Consider the following 14869-nt stretch of genomic DNA (forward strand, 5'->3'; position numbering starts at 1 on the left):
GATTTAGAAAGAGCCCATCACACATTCCCCATCGGACAACAATGTCCTGGAAGGCAGCAACAATGGCTTCCTGCCACCAGCACAAGAGCAACAAGACTAGGGTCAACTCTGCACCCCCTGAAATCATGCCCAGTAACTGGTAGAGAGTATTTATGCTCCAAAAATATGAGACTTCCTCCCCCAGTACGAGGATACTCCAAGAATCACTCACAGAGCCCCATCCTCTCAGTTTACAATAAAGAAACAATGGCTGGAAGAAGTGGAGTCATTGGACCAAGGTCACCCAGTAGCTTGGAGTCCAAGTAAATAAATTTATTTAGCAAACAAGGGTCTGGAAACCAGTGCAGTAAAGTCCTCATTATCAGAGTGATTTTATCATTCTTCAGCCAGCCAGCCATATATTTGTTCTATTAAACTTTCACCACACAGCCTTGGCTTTAATATTGTCACATGCATTCCTCTTCTCTCCCCAGAAGAGTGATGCTCTTTGAGGCACAAGATTCCCTCCAAATTCCATGTTAACAGTCCAGGAGAGCCTGGCTCTGCTGGGTGAGGAAGGACCATCACCTGACTGAGTGCTGCTGGAGGCAGCAACCCAGCTGAGCAATGCCTCAGGTCCTGAGTGGACTCACTGGGAAGGCTGGTCTTGTCACTTGGCAGGGGCTGTCGCAGCAGCTGCATGTCTGTCATAACCACATTAAGTGTCCAGGGCTGATTGAGGGGCCAGAGTGTGGGAGGAGGCTGAGTGCTGGCTGTATAATTAAGACCTAGGAGAGGTACAGAACAACACCCACACCCTCACTTCAAACCTGGGAGAAAGCCTGAGACCAAAGTGAACCATGAAGGTCAAGGGTGGATGCTGCAGGAATAAGGGGATAAAGCTCTGTCTTCCTCATTGAGCACCCTTGCTGGGTAGATCTCTCCTCTGGGACTGTGACCCTCTCTCTGTAAACCAAACTGTCACCAGTCTGAGGTCTTATGTCAAGATGGATCTTCCACATATCAAATTAGGTTCTAGGCTTAACAAGAGTCTTCTTGGCACATACTTAGTGGGATGACATTAGTGATGGGGGCCAAAACCCTGCTGTAAGCCATGGTGCTCCATGGCCTGCAGGGTCCTTTGGTGGGGGAGAACTGTGGTCCAGTGACTGCAGGGGCCTACTTGCCATGGGGAGAGACCCAGGATGTCAGTCATCACATATGTGTTTCATCAGAGGGGTCACATGCTTCATGGTAGGCGAACCAGGAAGGAGCATGTGCCAGGAGCTAGGATGCAAGGGCAAGGCTGTCTGAGAACCTCAGTTACTGACCGCAGCTGCATTTTCCACGGGCCACATGCTGTTGGAACTAGACTTTGGTGCAAGCAAGTTTAGAGGGGTTCTCCATGGTGGGAGCTGTGTTCTCTCCTGATGGCACTCTGCCCATGCCAGCCTTGTGGTGTGAAGACAGAATGAGGATTGGGTGGGCTCAGTTTCTCAGCTGTGAAACCTGCATAAAAGGAGCTGAACCTCAGATATTCAGGCTTATGGACTGTCAGTGAGACCATGCTCCTTGCCTCTGATCCTTTCCTGCTTCCTCATCCTATTTCTTCACCAGTGAGCCTGAAAAGTAGGCATGGATATAGGAATGGAGGATGGAGGCTCCAGCCCAGCAGCACAGTGGTGCTGACCAGTGAGGCATGGAAGTCCTCATGTGTTGCCGAGGCTCATCGTCCAGCATAGATGCAGGCAAAGCCCAGTGAAGATTTCAAAGTCAAGAGGATAGTGTACTCAGAATGCTGTGCCTGGACATCTCTGACTCTAGTATGAAGCTTGCTCAGAGGCAGAGGGGAAACCAGTTAGTTGGTTAGAGAAAAGCCTTTAGCTCTGCCACTTAAACTAACAAACTTACAAATTACCTGACAGGCTTTGGGACAACACAAGGAAGCCTCAAAGATTAGGGTCAACTTCCTAGCAAGTTTTGTTCTAACAAGAGGGGGAGGAAACCCTGTATTTTAGCAAATAGCTGGGAGAGGAGGAACGAGCCAAGTGAAAAGGCAGATGAGGCTGGCAGCCCCGGGCAATCTTCAAAAAATTACTGGGAGAAACCCAGGGGGAGCGAGGAAGCTGTTGATGGGAGGTTCTGTTCCTGGTGGGGGTGGGGGGTTGCTGTTCTGCTGCAGAACTTGGAAAGCTGTGTCAAGCCATGGTGCTTGACTTAGCTTCGCTTGGTCTTTCTCAGGTGGAGCATTTGACAGGCACCTGCAAAGCTCTCTCTGGACCCCAGAGAGCTCAGACTACAAATCATCATTAGCAAAAGGTTCACAGCTTAGGTTAAGAAATGAGAAGGGACTAGGTCCATCTTCAGCAGATGAAGAAACCAGGAGACACTCTTTTCTGCACAGAAGCCAAAGACAGCAGCCTTAAAATGTCTTGGGCCAGTTTGAAGAAGTATAGGGAAAAGAGCAATGGTTGTAAGGAAAGCAGGGCCCTCAATTTTGTTTGGAAGTTGCTTATTATAATTGCGGATTCCATCATCATCTGGGGTGTGGGAACCCTTGAGAATAGAAAAGGGGATTTCGGAAGTTTTAACGCATAGCCTATACATGGTGAAGAGACAGGAAATGCCATGAAACCTGAAGGTGCCCCCAATGCAAGTTACACACTTGTTAGCTGACAGTGGGGCTTTGGATGCCATTTCTCAGGGCGAAAGGCAGTCTGTCTAAAGGGTAGAAGGTGTCCCTAGAACATAGAAACTCTGTGTCACAACCCATTGACCGGAGACAGCTTTTAATTGACCATGGATGTTTGAGGCTAGAGTCTGGTGAAATTATGCACTTTTAATGGCAACTTGGAGGAGCTGAACCAGGACATGCGCTGCTCTTTTCTGTCTTTGATTCCTTGTCCATCGTCCTCCTCTACACACTGCAAGCCATCTGCCATAGTCTGTAACTGGTGACAACTGTGCAGATGTAAACTGCAGGAGAGGCATCAGGCTCTGCAAACTCTGCATTTCCAAAACCGCTGTTTGGACTGTAAGCTGACCAAATAGACACATTTAGGATTTGGGCTCCTGTTTCCCAGCCAGAAATGCAGGCCTGGGAAAAGATGCTTCTCTATCTTGACACAAAGCTTTGTCTTGACAATTCATTGGAGCGTTGAGAAAATGGAACACAGAAGTCTCAGAGTTGGTGCAGCCCAATTTGGAAGCACTGGGAGGCTCCACATCCATTCCTGAGAAAATGAATTATGCTGCAGGTTCCGAAGAAGATCCTGACATTATCAGGAGCCGCTCTCACTAGGGCCCTCTGGTCAGGACCAGCCAGAGGAAGAAAAAGGAGGAGAGAAGAGATGCTTTTCAGGTATCTTAGGTCTTGAGTTGATGATGGGAGGGAGCTGGGTGAGAAATTTTACAAAGTTATAACACATATTTATGATCCCTCACCTCATCAGCTCCTGTCTGCTTGACAAGGACAATACCCCTTCAGGAAAATAAGAAATAAAATGGAAAGTGGCCTCACGATGAAATTACCTGAAGCAATGGCCTGATATGTTACAGAGTGTTGGGAGCAACATTAAAAAGGTATTTGTAACTGGCCACCTCCATGGCTCCAAGTGGAAGCTGACGCAGGCCTTCTCAGTCCCAGGGCTTTTGTGAGAGTTGGCCCCTCATGACCACTCTTGGCAAGCCAGGCCTGGGACCCTGGGGACCCCACCTGGGAAAAATTCCTTTTAAAGAGTCACAGCCCCTCTTACATGGACATTCTAGCAAGAGTCACGTCTGGGCAGAGGGTCAGAGGCATTCGCACCTGGGAGAGGACGAAGGAGGAGCCCAGCACCAAAGGGGGCTGGAAGTTGGCGACTGTCACCACAATAATCTAATTATTACTCTGCTCCTGTCCCTTCCTGAATAACTTTTTTATTGAAGTAGAGTTGATTTCCAATGTTGTGTGTCAGGTGTGCAGAAAAGTGATTCCATTATACCCCTGCATGTGTATATCTAGTCTTTTCCAGATTCGTTTCCATTACAGGTTCGTACAAGATGCTGATAGGTTGTCTATTTGATATTTAGTAGTGCTGATAACGTCCTCAATCTACCATAACTGGGCGCATCTGAATGACACCCAACGCCCCTCCTTCCCGAAGGCTTTCCTCTCAAGCTGGATGCCTGTCAAGATTCCTGCGCTGTGTGACAGCCCTCTCACTGCTGGCCCTGCAGTCAGCCCCTTCTCCACTTCCTCTAGCTGTCCTCTCACCTCATCACCATCCACCCCGCCTTATTCCCACCTCATTACCGACCTCCCACTTCACCACCACCCTCCCACCTCATCACCATCCTCCCCATCTCACCACCACCCTCACATCTCATCTCCGTCGTCCCCACCGCCCCCTCACTCCCTCAGCACCACCACCTGCTCCCCACTGGCTCTTCTGGCGCCCTGGACTCCTCTGCCCCCCCTCAGGCCTCCTCCTTCTCAGCAGTTCAACTGTCACCTACAAAGCCCATTAACAATTCCCTGCTCATAAAAGTACAGTCTGGGAAATAAAGCAAAGTCTACCTTTCCTTTTCCTTTGTGCTTGGCCGGGTTTCAGTTGCTTGCAGGGCGCAGTGCAGAGACACCACGCCTGCACTGCAGACCCCAGTTAGGGAAGCAGCTGCGCCAGCCGTTAAAAGGGCTCCTGAGGAAACTAAGAGCAACACTGTGATTCAAGATGGCAGCGGACTGTGAACTAGGCTGTGCCTGGGATTGGGTGTGAGCCGTGTGCCCCCGCCTCCCACGGACTGCCGAGGCCCCGCCCCCCCAGGAAACGGCCTGCCGAGGCCCCGCCCCCCCAGGAAATGGCCTGCAGAGGCCCCGCTTCCCCAGCTCGGCCTGCAGAAGCCTCGACCCCCAGTCACATAGCCTGCCAAGGCCACGCCCCCCGGCCGAGGGCCTGCCGAGGCCCCGCCCACCTGGCACATGGCCTGCCGAGGCCCCGCCTCCCTGGCACGCGGCCTGGTGAGGCCCCACCTGTGAGCGCGCGACCAGCCGAAGCCCCGCCTCCCCGCGCACGGCCTGCCGAGGCCCCGCCCCCCAGGAAACGGCCTGCCGAGGCCCCTCCCCCCGGCAGAGGGCCTGCCGAGACCCTGCCCAACTGGCACATGGCCTGCCGAAGCCCCGCCTCCCCGCGCGCGGCCTGCCGAAGCCCCGCCCCCCAGGAAACGGTCTGCCAAGGCCCCGCCTCCCCCGCTCAGCCTGCAGAAGCCTTGGCCCCCAGTCGCAGCGCCTACCGAGGCCCCGCCCCCCCGCGCGCGCCCTGCCGAGGCCCCGCCCCCCCCGGCACAGGGCCTGCGGAGGCTTCTCCTACCTGGCACGCGGCCTGACGAAGCCCCGCCTCACCGCGCAGGGCCTGCAGGAGCCGCGCCCATCTGGCACTTGGCCTGCCGAGGTCCCGCCCCACCGCGCGCAGGGCCTGCTGAAGCCTTGTCCACTGGGCACTTGGCCTGCTGAGGCCCCGCCTCCCCGCGCGTGGCTTGCCGAGGCCCCGCCCCCCCAGTACTTGGCCTGCCTAGGCCCCGCCTCCCCGAGCGGCCGGCAGAATCCGCTCCCCCAAGTCACATAGCCTGCGGAGGCCCCGCACCCCCGGCGGAGGGCCTGCCATACCCTGCCTCCCCGTGCGCGGCTTGCAGAAGCCTTGCCCACCTGGCACGTGGCCTGCCGAGGCCCCCCCCTCTTCCGCGCGCGTATCGCAGAAGCCGCGCCCCCCAGTCACACAGCCGGCCGAGGCCCCGCCCCCCGGGACACGTCCTGCAGAGGCCCCGCCCCCCCGTACAAGGACTGCCAAGGCCCCGCCTCCCTGGCACGGGTCTACCGAGGGTCCCCCTGTCAGCGCGCGGCCTGCCGAAGCCCCGCCTCCCCGCGCGCTGCCTGCCGAGGCCCCGCCCCCCCCACGTCACGGCCTGCCGAGGCCCTGCCTCCCCGCGTGGCCTACCGAGGGGGTTCCCCCCCCCCACCAAACAGGGCCTTTTTTTTTTTTTTTTTGCCTTTTTAGGGCCACACCCACAGCATGTGGAGCTTCTCCAGGCTAGGGGTTGAATTGGAGCTGTAGCTGCTAGCCTACACCACAGCCATGGCAGCATGGGATCTGAGCCACATCTGTGACCGACACCACAGCTCATGGCAATGCTGGATCCTTAACCCACTGATCAAACCTGCAAGCTCATGGTTCCTAGTTGTTTCCATTGCGCCATGACGGAAGTCCAGAAATTCAAACAATTAAACTTAAAAATTGGAAAATATTTTAATCATTAAATTGTTAATGTTTTCTCTTTGTTCCTCCTTTGGAACGTGACATCTTTTCTTTTGTCCCAAGATATATGTATCAGATCTTCTGGCTACTGACTGACAACTAGGAGGTATATTTAGTTTTAGTCATTGATGATGGAAAACAACTGTTCACATGAAAGCTCTTCCAAACATGGAGGGAGTCTTTGTGTGATGTTTTTATTTTTAGGCTAACTGTGCATTGATGTGCTTGAGAATTCTGGAATGCCAGTCTTGCTATATTTAGTTTTCAGTATCATATAGTGTTGTTCTGTCGGTTGCTTTTTATTCTTTTTGTCTTTTTAGGGCTGCACCTGCAGCATATGGAAGTTCCCAGGCTAGGGGTAGAATGAGAGCTGCAGCTGCCCCTCCACCACAGCCATAGCCATAGAAATGTGGGGTCCAAGCCTCATCTGCAACCTACACCACAGCTTACAGCAGTACTGGATCCTTAACCCACTGAGCGAGGCCAGGGATGAAACCCACATCCTCATGGTTCCTAGTCAGATTTGTTTCCACTGAGCCATGACAGGACCTCTATTCTTTCTGAATAATCTCTGTTCTCTGAGACATGAGCTGGTCACCAGTGCTGAGCTCCTCCCAGTGATGGTCTTGCTGTTTAACCAGCAGGAATCAACTGTTGAATATTGATGTGAAGGGGAAGAAGGAAACTAGTGGAAGAACACTGGGATGTCATGATTGGACAAAGATCATGCTGGCACAATAGCACAAGATAGAAAAAGAACCGTAATTACCCCAGGTGGGAGAGAAAGTGCTGGGAAACACTGAAGTAGCAATTACAGTATTGATTCTTGGATGCCCTGTGCCATGGGCCTGCTGGCACCCGTGCTTTTTATTGTGCCATTCCAGCTTTCAGAATCCTGGGGGAGACCGTGGAATCAGTTGTTTCCATCTCTGCCAATGGCCATGACAGGGCACAGGCCTTGGCCAAGCCTGGCCCATGGTGGCGCTGCTGGGCACAGCCCTGGGAAAGAGGGTGTTCTGAGCAGGGCAGCTGCAGACGTGCAACAGAAACTGTTGACATCCACAAGCCCAAATTAGCTTCTTTGTAAAACTGGGGTCCCCAAAGACTGAACGAGATGCTCCACGTGGAAGTTCTCTGTGTGCAGCCCAAGCCCTGAGCATGACTCAGGTCCTAAGCATAGTTTGGGTCCCAATCAGGGGATGGTATTGGGTCCTGCCTGGGTCCCAATCAGGGGATGGTATTGGGACCTGCTTCCCTGTCCAGCCTTCCTCAGTTGAGCTGTAGGTAACCACTGAAGTGCTTCAGACAGACTGCACCAGCATCACACCCCACCCCACCCTCAGTGCTCCTGGTGATGGGGGGCCAGCCCCCAGGTGTCTCCCCACCCATGCTCAGACTCTGCTCTCCTCCGTGAGACAGGACACACCTTCTCCTCTGTGGTGGAGTATTACCTCTGTGTCTCTTGGCTCCTGTACTCTGCTTCCTGTAAGGATGAGGATCAGACCCTTTTTGGCTGTATATCCCCAGTGCACAGTGGGTGATGGGTGAAAGAATGAAAATAGCATTTAGGAAATAAATGGGCCCTCCCTAAGTTGTTCCATTCATTGTGTTGTTGCCCAGGGCATGGAGGTCTGGTCAAGCCCTTTAGAGCCCATGGCTCTGGTGAATTTGGTGACCTACCCGTGACTGCAGCTGGTTGTCACCATGGATGAGCAGGGCCTGATCAAAGTATGGAAAGCAGAGAACAGGTGTGAGCAGGCCTCCTTCTGCCTGCCTAGCTCCTCGTCTGCATTGGAGGCCTGTGACATTCCAGAGGGCCCCCTCCTGCTGAGGAGTGACCCCACTCTCAGGAGCCTCTGCTCTTTCCCAGGGTCTGTGGACACTTGCATCAGACCTGCCGTGTTGGGTGGCATCTCAAGCCAGGCCTTCCATGTGGCAGACCAAGTGATCACCCTGTTTTGTTCTGTCCCCCTAGCTTCTTGCCTGCCACAAGAGGGCAGACTCCTCGTCCCCCTTCAGCTCTAGCATGCTGGCGGCCTGCTCCTTGCCCAGTTTCTGCTGCCTCTTGCTCTCTCACAGTGAGGTCCAGCCTTATGGGCTGCCTGTGCTTCTTTTTTTTTTTTTTTTTTTTTTTTTGCTTTTAGGGCCACATATGCAGCATTTGGAAGTTCCCAGGCTATGGGTAGAACAAGAGTTGCATCTCCTGGCCTACACAAAGCCACAGCAACACAGGATCCTAGCCACATCTGTGACCTACACCGCAGTTCACAGCAACGCTGGACTCTTTGTCCCATTAAGCAAGGCCAAGGATGAAAGCTGTGTCCTCATGGACACTAGTCAGGTTCGTTACCATTCAGCCATGGTGGGAACTCCTACCTGCACATTTTGTCTGCACACCCCAGCTTTTCTGTTTCCTGGCCTCCCTCAGAGTCTTTCCTCCTCTCGAAGTTCCTTCTCACTACTGCATGCTCCCCTTTTTCAAGTCTCAGTGAGGGCCCAATGTAACAGCTGTTCCTTTTTTTTTTTCTTTCTTTTTAGGGCCACACCCACAGCATGTGGAGCTTCTCCAGGCTAGGGGTTGAATTGGAGCTACAGCTGCTGGCCTATGCCACAGCCACAGCAACTTTAGATCCTAGCTGTGTCTGGGACCTACACCACAGCTCATGGCAATGCCAGATCCTTAACCCACTGAGCAAGGCCAGGGGTCGAACCTGCAACCTCAAGGTTCCTAGTCAGATTCGTTTCCGCTGTGCCATGACAGGAACTCCAGTGTGAGGGCCCAACTTAAAGGAAAACTGAAGCATGTTGGACAGGATGCAGGCGTTTGCCTGAGGTGATGAAGGCCTGTTGCGAGGACATTTGGTTGAGAGATGATTCTTAATCACTGGGAGGGAGCATTTGACTCCTGAGAAAGAGTGAAAGTGAGTGTGTGCTAGCAGATCAAGGAGTAGCCCTCACCTGGGGCAGCATAATCCTCTTAGAGGGAAGAGGTCTTTGAAAGTGTGGGCAAGCTGGCCTCCCAGACATCAGGATGGGCAGGCATCCAAGGACAGTTTCCTATGTGAACAGAACTAACTCTGTAAAGGACCTAAGCTCATAAACAAAAAAAGCAGGAGCTGATGACAGATTTTCTTTCTTTCTTTCTTTCTTTCTTTCTTTCTTTTTTTTTTTTTTTTTTTTTTTGTCTTTTTGCCATTTCTTGGGCCGCTCCTGTGGTATATGCTAGGTTCCCAGGCTAGGGGTCTAATCGGAGCTGTAGCCGCCAGCCTATGCCAGAGCCACAGCAACTCGGGATCTGAGCCGCGTCTGTGACCTACACCACAGCTCACGGCAACACTGGATCGTTAACCCACTGAGCAAGGGCAGGGATCGAACCCGCAACCTCATGGTTCCTAGTCGGATTCATTAACCACTGCGCCACGACGGGAACTCCCCTGATGACAGATTTGTTATAAACAATTCTGTAGCTGTTTAAAGGAGACTTTGGAATAATAAGTGTAAATAAAAAGCAACTGGGGAATACATGGTCTAGATGAAGAGGAAGTGCTGTGGTTCTCCCCTGGGAATGGCAGACCACACGAATCACACTTACTTGTTGGTGAAGGACAGTTAGAAAAATTAGAATATACATCAAGTCAGAGAGCCAAAAAGAGTGAAGTTTCTAAGCCAAGATTCCAAGTGCTGAACCTGACACGGGGGCTGCTTTTGCCCTGGAGGTGTTCACTCCAAGGCTAAGAGGCAGAGCAGAGCTTTGACAGACAAATAGACAAGGGTTGGGGCCCTGTGAATCATCTTACTTTGGGAGGGTTGTCATGTCTGAAAGGGAACAGTCCCTGTGTTGGCTGCAGCTGCCCAGTTACCAGGAGGGAGTAAATGGAAATCCTTTCTGGAAGAGGATAACATCACCCCAGGCTTCTCTTTTCCACACACACTTAAAGGTAAATAGGCACATGAGATAAGAATGTGAACTAGAACCTATAGCATCAACAGCAATGTCAGTAGAGCCCCAGGGGCTTCAGATACTGCAGTTAATAGACACAGACAACAGCACACCTGTGGTGGTTCTGATGCTCAGCGAGATACATTTCAAGAGAATTTAAAGCCATGAGAAATGGTATAACAGATTTGGAAAAGAACCAAGTAGAAAGAAATTCTCAAACCAAATAACAAAGGTTAGGCCTCAGTGGATGATTTAGCAGCACAGGGGACAGTTGACTCACAAAAAGCCTGGGGAGGGTCAGGGGAGCTCGTGGGCCACCAGGTGTGTTCTGTGTCTAAACTTGGGTGGTGACATAAATATTTACTTTGTGATCACTTACTGAGCTCTTGTGTTTAAGTTCTGTGTGGTTTTCCATGTGCATTCTCTGTATCACTTAAGGAGTTAAGAATTTAACAATTAAAGAACTGGAAGATAAAAGTATCAGGAGTGGTTAGTTGAAAGAGAGGCTGAGAGACAGAGACCAGTGCTTCTGAGACTTGAATGGGGTGTGAATCACCTGTGGATCTTGTTTGAGTGAAGGTTCTGATCCACTGGGTCCCTGGGGACATCCGAGATTCTGAGTTTTTTAGAAGCTTCTTCAGAATATTGATGCTATCAGGTTACAGACCACACTTTCAGTGACAAGGCCATCAAGGATCCATGCAAAATTTTAGTATTTATTTATTTGATGTCTTAGGAGCAGGTGAGGCAGGGGGACATAAACATTTGAAGAGATGATGGTAGATGTTTTTCTGAAGTGACCAAAGATGTTAATCCATGGAATCAAGAAGGCCCTGCAAACCCCCAGCAGGGGAAATAAAAATAAATCTGCAGCTAGACCTATCAGAGTGACCTGTGACAATGGAAACCTAAGAAAACTCTACCTAACAGTAGCCAGAGGAAATAAAACTACCTTCAGTGTAATACTAATGAGACTTCTTCAGGCAGAGGGAAAAGGATCACAGATTAAATTTCAGAGAAGCAGGAAGGATTGATGAGCAACGGCCATGATGAAGGAAACATGAGGAAATCTAAATTAATATCCACTGTATAAAATAGCACCAACAATGCCTTGTGGACTGTTAACTATATGCAGACGTAAACTACGTGACTTTAGCATTTAGGTTTGGAGAAGGTTATGAGGAACTGAAAAGTCCAAGTTCCTTGAATTATCCGAGAAGATTAAATGAACAATTAGCAGTATCCTTTATAAGGCAGGCTACACACAGTAATCTCTCGTCTAACTCCCAGAAGAACAGTATATAGCATATAGCTTCTGAATCCTGAGAGGAAGATGAATGTGTCTTGTGGTGGGGCAGGATCCACCCAGACCCGAAATTTGCCTTGGTTATCAAGCCTGATGATGCCACACATGACCACGGGGTGTGAAAGGTTAATCTGTTCTTTAGAGAGCAGGGTGGGCTTCCAGGAGGCAGCTCTGGGAATGGCTGAGGGAGCAGGGAGGAGTTCCAGGTTCTGGTTTTCCCAGAGGTTTGGGGAGTGGGGCTTGAGGGAGTGTTCTCACTCCTGGGCCAGGATTTCCTGGTTTGAATTCTCTGCAGGTTCCCCTTATCAGCTTGCCCCTGGGGAAGAGAGAGGGATGGGCCTTAAAAGCTATCACTGTCAAATATTGAAAGTGGACTCCAACCCTTTATTATGACTCACTTCTGATATTTGATGACTGAAAGCCTCATGTTTCATTTCCCTGAACCTGAACTTGTGTTGGTAAGCCACATGGTGCTCTGTGAGGCCTGGCATCTAAGCTAGCAGATGGGGGCAGGTTCCCTTCAGTGACTTGCTCAAGAGCTCAGGGTTGTGTGTTTTTAAAGTGAAATGAGTTCCCATCATGGCACAGTGGAAAGGAATCTGACTAAGAACCATGGGGTTGTGGGTTTGATCCCTGGACCCACTCAGTGGGTTAATGACCTGGCATTGCCATGAGCTGTGGTGTAGTTTGCAGATGTGGCTCGGATCCCATGTTGCTGTGGCTATGGTGTCGACTGGCAGCTGTAGGTCTGATTAGACCCCCAGCCTGGAAACCTCCACATGCTGTGGGTGTGGCCCTAAAAAACAACATAGATAAATAAGAAACAGTAAAGTGAAGTGACTGTCTTAATCCCTGTCAGTCAGGAGTTTAGGGTGCCTGGAATGTGCAGAGACATATGTTACGGTTGTTTCTGTTTGGGGTGTCTGGGAGGCAAGAGGTCCTGAGGTCTTCATCCCAGAGGGGAAACCTTGGGTGAGTTTTGTTTCTGCACTTGCTGGCCGCATGGCCATACCACTGGCAATGGCCCAGGAGTGTGGACATGCACCTCCAGGGCTAGGAGTTGGCGGAGATGGAAGGCAAAGAGGACAACCTGAAGGTAAGCCATTTGTGTGGAGTGCTGGTTGTGTCCTTTGTGTGGGATCTGGGAAGCGCAGTGCTCTAGAAGTGCCCATGGCATAGGATGCTGGCAGTGCTGTACAGTGTGAGAATTCTCTTTCTCCATGTACTCATAGGGTGGCCTTCTCTAGTGTCATTGCCTGTGGCAAGGGTCTGAGGGTGGCAGGAAGCTACTTCCTTCTGGGAGAATGTGCCCCAGATGGCCAGGCTTGCCTGCATCCTGAAGAGGTCATTTCTGTCATAGCAGAGAGGCTTCTGTGGCTGTGCTGAGCCTGAGCCAGAGCCTCAGAATGTGGCCTTATTTGGAAATGGTACCTTTTCTTTGTACTTAATGATCTCAAGAGGAAATCATCTTGGATTTCGTTTGGGCCCTTAATCTCATGGGTGGTATCTTTGTAAGAAGAGGAGAGGACACAGAGATACACACTCAGAGAAGCCAGGCGCAGACAGAAACAACCCTGGATCTGCTGTTACAAGCCAAGGATAGCCCTAGAGCCATTAGAGGAAGGATGGCCCTGCTGGCTATTGATTTGAGGCTTCTGGCTTCTAGAACTGTGAGAGAATAAACTTTTGCTGACTTTTTTGGTTTGTTTTGCTTTATTTTTAGGGCCACACTGGCAGCATGTGGAAGTTTCCAGGCTAGGGGTCAAATCAGAGCTGTAGCTGCCCGCCTACACCACAACCACAGCAACCCGGGATCCAAGCTGCATCTGCGATCTACACCACAGCTCACGGCAACACCAGATCCTTAACCTGCTGAGGCCAGAGATCGAACCTATGTGCTCATGGTTACTCGTTGGGTTCATTCCTGCTGTGCCACAGTGGGAACTCCTAAATTTTTGGTTTTTTAAGCCACTGATTTTATTACTGCAGCCCTAGGAAACTAATATAAGACTCATCTAAAACAGAACACTTAGGAAGGGTGGAATTGAAAGGATGGGAAAATGAACTATTGCATTTGGGGTGGATAAGCAGTGAGATTCTGGTGTATAGCACAGTGAACTGCATCTAGACACTCACTTGTGATGGAAGCTGACAATGTGAAAAAAAAGAATTTGTGTGTGTGTGTGTATGACCGAGTCACTTTACAGCATAAATCAACAGAACAATGTAAATCAACTACAACAGAAAAATAAAACCTAAAGCAAAATAAATAAATAAATAAATAAATAGAAGGATGGGAAAATGGTGTGCCCTGGGGATGAGAACCAGAAGCAAGCTGACCCAGCTAGTAATGCTAGATGGGAGGGCTGGAAGGTCCTAGTCTTTCCTGGATATTAGGGGTCATCTCCAGATAATAATTAAGTCAACCTCCCAGGAAGATACAGCCATGCTACTTTAGGATGCACCTCAATATACGGCCGAAAAATATATTGAGTAAACGTGTGGAATTTCAGGAGAAGTGGTCAAAGCTTATAGCATCATGAGAAATTTCTGTTACCCAGCTAAAGAGAGATGACCTGGGTGGGCTCTAACTCCATGAGTGCTTTAAGGGCACAGGGTTTATTCTGGCTGGTAGCAGAAGACGAAGTCGGAGACTCAAAGGTCTGGGGGCCTTGTGTGAACCAGGTGCTGGCCACCATGCTGTGGGTGGGCCTGGGAGCAAGAACTGGCCCTGGCCCCAGCTGGCCAAGCAACCTCAGTTCTGCACCCACAGTGTCCTGAACTGCTAACAACCTGAAAAGGCCTCCAAATGCGTACCCAGCATCTTGACTCCTTGGCTCAGCTTTGTGAGTTTTCCCCTGTCCCAGGCATTATTTCGAAGATGTTCTCTGTGTATGTCAGTGGCTTATTTCAAGTTGAATTATATTTGTGAGCAAGGTCAGTGTCAAGTTTCTTTCTTTCTGCTTTTTTTTTAGTGCTGTACCCTTGCATATGGACATTCCCAGGCTAGGGATAGAATCAGAGCTGCAGCTGCCACCCTATGCCTCAACCACAGCAACACCAGATCCGTGCTACATCTGCAACCTACACCATAGCGCCCAGCAGTGCCAGATCCTTAATCCACTGAGCAGGGCCAGGGTTTGAATCCACATCCTCATGCATACTAGTCGGGTTCATGACCACTGAGCCACAAGGGAACTCCAGGGTTCCTTTTTATTTACAAATGGATATCCAGAATTTGTGGGAAAGACCATCCTTTCCTCATCGAATTACATCGTCACCTTCATTTATGAAAATATCAGCTGTCTGTGTCACATGTATTATATGTTGAATGTGTGGGTCACTTTCCACTTA

General features: G+C 50.6%; 1 protein-coding gene across 3 annotated transcripts in view; it reads right to left on the reverse strand.

Annotated features, from left to right (window-relative positions):
- LOC102160746 (uncharacterized) overlaps nt 1-5032 on the reverse strand; it is an 86202-nt gene extending 81170 nt beyond the window's left edge. Inside the window, exons 1-3 of one of the 3 annotated variants that reach the window (XR_014826469.1) lie at nt 4933-5032; nt 4538-4667; nt 292-3374 (exon numbers count right to left, since the gene is read on the reverse strand). The gene's annotated coding sequence lies outside the window, so the exon portion shown is untranslated. Of the gene's footprint in view, nt 1-291; nt 3375-4537; nt 4707-4932 lie in introns of those variants that run through there. The other 2 variants (XR_014826468.1, XM_084994658.1) reach the window with 2 other exon arrangements.
- Between the last annotated feature and the right edge of the window lie 9837 nt (nt 5033-14869).

Source organism: Sus scrofa, chromosome 14 (assembly GCF_054392235.1).
Source record: "Sus scrofa isolate SSC_HxYL_T2T_F1_AM1 chromosome 14, Sscrofa_HxYL_maternal_Yorkshire_Landrace_v2.0, whole genome shotgun sequence".
Lineage (NCBI taxonomy): Eukaryota > Metazoa > Chordata > Mammalia > Artiodactyla > Suidae > Sus > Sus scrofa.